General features: G+C 36.0%; 1 long non-coding RNA gene across 1 annotated transcript; it reads right to left on the bottom strand.

Annotated features, from left to right (window-relative positions):
- Positions 1-2,266: 2,266 nt before the first annotated feature.
- On the bottom strand, positions 2,267-3,815 carry LOC146710014 (uncharacterized). Its single transcript, XR_014920518.1, has 2 exons — positions 2,779-3,815; positions 2,267-2,698 (listed from the first exon to the last, which is right to left on the bottom strand). It is a non-coding gene; the product is annotated as an uncharacterized LOC146710014 (long non-coding RNA).
- Positions 3,816-5,488: the final 1,673 nt, after the last annotated feature.

The raw sequence follows: 5,488 nt of genomic DNA, 5'->3' as shown, positions 1-5,488 counted from the left end.
AATTCCATTGTTTTGGTTCAAATTCTGTTCTGTACATTCTAATTCCGTTGTTTTCATTCTAATTCTGTTGTTTGTTTTAAACTTCCTTTGTTTTCATTCTAATTCCATTGTTTTCATTCAAATTCTGTTCTGTTCATTCTAATTCTGTTGTTTTCATTCAAATTCCATTGTTTTCATTCAAATTCTGTTCTGTACATTCTAATTCCGTTGTTTTCATTCAAACTCTGTTCTGTACATTCAAATTCTGTTGTTTTCATTCAAATTCCATTGTTTTCATTCTAATTCTGTTGTTTTCATTCAAATTCCATTGTTTTGGTTCAAATTCTGTTCTGTACATTCTAATTCCGTTGTTTTCATTCAAACTCTGTTCTGTACATTCAAATTCTGTTGTTTTCATTCAAATTCCATTGTTTTCATTCAAATTCTGTTCTGTTCATTCTAATTCTGTTGTTTTCATTCTAATTCCGTTGTTTTCATTCAAACTCTGTTCTGTACATTCAAATTCTGTGTTTTCATTCAAATTCCATTGTTTTCATTCAAATTCTGTTCTGTACATTCTAATTCTGTTGTTTTCATTCAAACTCTGTTCTGTACATTGTAATTCTGTTGTTTTAATTTAAATTCTGTTCTGTTCATTCTAATTCTGTTGTTTTCATTCAAATTCCATTGTTTTGATTCAAATTCTGTTCTGTACATTCTATTTCTGTTGTTTTCATTCAAACTCTTTTCTGTACATTCTAATTCTGTTGTTTTCATTCAAATTCCATTGTTTTGATTCAAATTCTGTTCTGTACATTCTAATTCTGTTGTTTTCATTCAAACTCTGTTCTGGGCCCTGTTTCAGGAAGCCGGTTTAGAAAACTCAGAGTGAAAAACGATACGCAGGGTTGAGTAACCCCGAACTGTCCAACTCGGAATATTCGGTTTCAGAAAGGCTGATAACAATTAGTTCAGTCAACGCGGAGTTGCTTTAACCCCAAGTGAAGCGCGCGGACGAGGATACATAAAGCCCTGATAAGCGGAGCACAGATTAAGCGAGTCACCATGGAGACGGAGGGAAAGAAGGCGTGATCAATGTATTTTACAGCGCTTGAGGCCGAAATTCTGATGGCAGTATATGCCGATAACACGCAAATTCCGCGGAAAAAAGTAACACAGCCACAGCTGCGAAAGACAGGGAGCATGTATGGCAAAACATAGCCGACAGAGTCAATGCGTGAGTGTTAATATAAACATTGATCTAGGGATTTCCACCCATTTAACACGTTATTTTATCATATGTTATTTTATTTGTTATTTTATACATTTTATTTTGTGATGTGATGTGAGCGCAGGTGCAACCCAACAGGCCCCAAACGTTCCTGGCAGCAAGTAAAAATGAAATATAAAAATATAGTCCAAACAGGTGAGGTGTAATTGTATTATGAGCCATAGTGCTTGGTCTGTTTGTCCCATGTAAATCAATTGCAGTTAGAGGCTACATTAATTTTCTTTCTGTAAGCACTTATTGAAATTATCTGAGCACATTACAAGTACATATTTGCTTACTCTGTATGCTCAAATGTGGCCCGTTATAGCCAACAGAAAAAAAGCGGAGGCCCGAAAAACAGGTGGGGGTCCTCCACCACCACCACTCACAGAGGCTGAGCAGTTGGCCCTCAGCCAAAACAGTGGGCGCCCTGTGGCTGAAGGCATCTCTGCGGGGACATCCTCTGAGTCAATAACCCCGCAAGACACAAGTGCCTACATAGGGGGTAAATTCAAAATAATACATGATGTGCATACATCCTTTCTTCACAGTCACCTTTGCAGTGCTACTCATTCATTTGATAAACTCTTTACCATAATGGATTATTTTGTAGTGAAGTTATGTTCCTACTGATTTTGCCTTCCCTCAGGCTTGGTTGTCTTTGAGAGCATAATGACAATGAAGTGTAAGGTGATTGGTATGTTTGTTAATTGCCATTTGGTCCCTTGTAAGTTATAAGTGACCTGTATAAACCTCATATTCTATCAGTTGATGGTGGTGGTGTACTGCATCTGGTGCAGCCTCCTGTTGAGCCAGACCAACATGCAGTTGTGAGTAATACTCCACAGATTATATGAGTTTACAGTAGAACAGCAATGTTGTTTATTTCTTTACTACAGGAAAATAATGAAGAAACATTGACAGCTGTTACAGAGGAGGAAGCAACAGAGACACTTTATGAGGTGTACATCTTTTAATACTTTGTGTACAGGAAACACAGGTGACCAATAAAGCCAGTTGAACAAAAAATCTGTTTATTCTTCTTTCAACATGTTGAGGTGATGGGTCAAAAGAAATGATTGTGACATATGGTGTCTCTGACTGCACTTCCATCTTGTATGTCCGTGGGAGGGTCAGGATGTTCATGGTTTGGATCACTGCTGATGTTTGGTTCAGAAGGACAGTGTTCTCCTCTAATTGTGGCAATGTTGTGAAGAATCACACATGCCACAATAATGTCACATGCCCTTTCTGGGGTGACCCTGAGTCTTTGCAGGCACTGGAACCGGGCCTTAAGCATTCCGATAGTCATTTCAATTCTGGCTCTTGTCCTGCAATTAGCCAGATTATATCGCTGCTGTGGGCCCGGTTCAGGGTCAGGGTAAGGGGTAAGCAAATAGGGTAAACATGGATACCCCCTATCACCAAGCAAGTAGCCAGTGAACTCTCCTAAGACAGAAGGATACACTTCAGTTCAAATGTCCCTGAAGCAATTGGTCTTTATATATTTTAAAGTATTCTCAACTCACCATGTCCAAATTTTGTGCTCAGTGTACATTCACGGAATATTTGTGAGTCATGGACAGAGCCTGGCCACTTGGCTTCCACATTTGTGATAATGTTGGCAGCATCACATATGATCTTCACAGTGCAGAGAACACAAATTAGCATCCATTACTATAATGAAATAATTTGTTAGTTTGACATGCTACAGGGAACTATGTACCTGTACATTAATGCTGTGGAAAGACTTCCTATTCACATAGTCTCCTTCATTTACTAAAGGAGCAATGACTGGAATGTGAGTGCCATCTATACAGCCAATCACGCCTGGGAACCCTGAAAATAAATGTAAAATTTAAGTAGTAGTTCAAGTATCACCACACCATAAATTAAGTTTTGGTCATCCTGATACCTGCAATTTTGTGGAATCCCTCTTTGATGAATCTTGTGGGTCTATGACCGGGGAACACCACAAACGTGTACAGGAGACGTTTCAGTGCAACTGTAACATTCCTGACTGCCCGACAGACGGTAGCCTTGGAAACGTGCTCAGCATCACCAATATTATACAGAAAGCTCCCGTTTGCAAAAAAACGAAGCGCAATACAAATAATATGTACAGAACTGAGAGCATGTCCGCGATGTGTCACATGCGTAATATATGGCCTGAGGATGTTATTCAAATAACTTATAGATTGTGCTGAGAAACGGTAACGTTCGCACAGAAAATCATCAGGAAATGATAAAATGTCCAAACGCGCTCTAATCACTCTCTCCCGGCGGAGAGCTCTGCGGAGAATTTGGGCTTCACGATCTACTGGCTCTTCAAGGAAGGGACACGCCATGTCCGACACTTCCTACTGTCAGGTTTCCGACAAAGGGGCGGAGACAGTCAGGGTTAGTTGTAGTAAACCTGCTAGGGGGCAGGTTAGCTTCACGGCGTGTGTCGTCATAGTGACTCACTCAGGCTTCAGCTGAACTCGCTTTGTGAAACCGAAAACCCAGAGTTTTCGTTAACTCAGGGTATACTTACTCAGTTTTTCCACTAAACCGGCTTCCTGAAACAGGGCCCTGTTCATTCTAATTCTGTTGTTTTCATTCAAATTCCATTGTTTTGATTCAAATTCTGTTCAGTACATTCTAATTCTGTTGTTTTCATTCAAATTCCATTGTTTTCATTCAAATTCTGTTGTTTTCATTCAAATTCCATTGTTTTCATTCAAATTCTGTTCTGTTCATTCTAATTCTGTTGTTTTCATTCAAATTCCATTGTTTTCATTCAAATTCTGTTGTTTTCATTCAAATTCCATTGTTTTGATTCAAATTCTGTTCTGTACATTCTATTTCTGTTGTTTTCATTCAAACTCTTTTCTGTACATTCAAATTCTGTTGTTTTCATTCAAATTCCATTGTTTTCATTCTAATTCTGTTGTTTTCATTCAAATTCCATTGTTTTGGTTCAAATTCTGTTCTGTACATTCTAATTCCGTTGTTTTCATTCAAACTCTGTTCTGTACATTCAAATTCTGTTGTTTTCATTCAAATTCCATTGTTTTCATTCAAATTCTGTTGTTTTCATTCAAATTCCATTGTTTTCATTCAAATTCTGTTCTGTACATTCTATTTCTGTTGTTTTCATTCAAACTCTTTTCTGTACATTCTAATTCTGTTGTTTTCATTCAAATTCCATTGTTTTGATTCAAATTCTGTTCTGTACATTCTAATTCTGTTGTTTTCATTCAAACTCTGTTCTGTTCATTCTAATTCTGTTGTTTTCATTCAAATTCCATTGTTTTGATTCAAATTCTGTTCTGTACATTCTAATTCCGTTGTTTTCATTCTAATTCTGTTGTTTGTTTTAAACTTCCATTGTTTTCATTCAAATTCTGTTGTTTTCATTCAAATTCCATTGTTTTGGTTCAAATTCTGTTCTGTACATTCTAATTCCGTTGTTTTCATTCTAATTCTGTTGTTTGTTTTAAACTTCCATTGTTTTCATTCTAATTCCATTGTTTTCATTCAAATTCTGTTCTGTTCATTCTAATTCTGTTGTTTTCATTCAAATTCCATTGTTTTCATTCAAATTCTGTTCTGTACATTCTAATTCCGTTGTTTTCATTCAAACTCTGTTCTGTACATTCAAATTCTGTTGTTTTCATTCAAATTCCATTGTTTTGATTCAAATTCTGTTCTGTACATTCTATTTCTGTTGTTTTCATTCAAACTCTTTTCTGTACATTCTAATTCTGTTGTTTTCATTCAAATTCCATTGTTTTGATTCAAATTCTGTTCTGTACATTCTAATTCTGTTGTTTTCATTCAAACTCTGTTCTGTTCATTCTAATTCTGTTGTTTTCATTCAAATTCCATTGTTTTGATTCAAATTCTGTTCTGTACATTCTAATTCCGTTGTTTTCATTCTAATTCTGTTGTTTGTTTTAAACTTCCATTGTTTTCATTCAAATTCTGTTGTTTTCATTCAAATTCCATTGTTTTGGTTCAAATTCTGTTCTGTACATTCTAATTCCGTTGTTTTCATTCTAATTCTGTTGTTTGTTTTAAACTTCCATTGTTTTCATTCTAATTCCATTGTTTTCATTCAAATTCTGTTCTGTTCATTCTAATTCTGTTGTTTTCATTCAAATTCCATTGTTTTCATTCAAATTCTGTTCTGTACATTCTAATTCCGTTGTTTTCATTCAAACTCTGTTCTGTACATTCAAATTCTGTTGTTTT

The sequence above is a fragment of the Copadichromis virginalis genome, linkage group LG5 (assembly GCF_057382275.1).
Source record: "Copadichromis virginalis isolate Kocher_CV1m ecotype Utaka linkage group LG5, C_Virginalis_male_GT1.1, whole genome shotgun sequence".
Taxonomy (NCBI): Eukaryota; Metazoa; Chordata; class Actinopteri; order Cichliformes; family Cichlidae; genus Copadichromis; species Copadichromis virginalis.
This window is presented reverse-complemented; position numbering and strand designations above follow the sequence as displayed.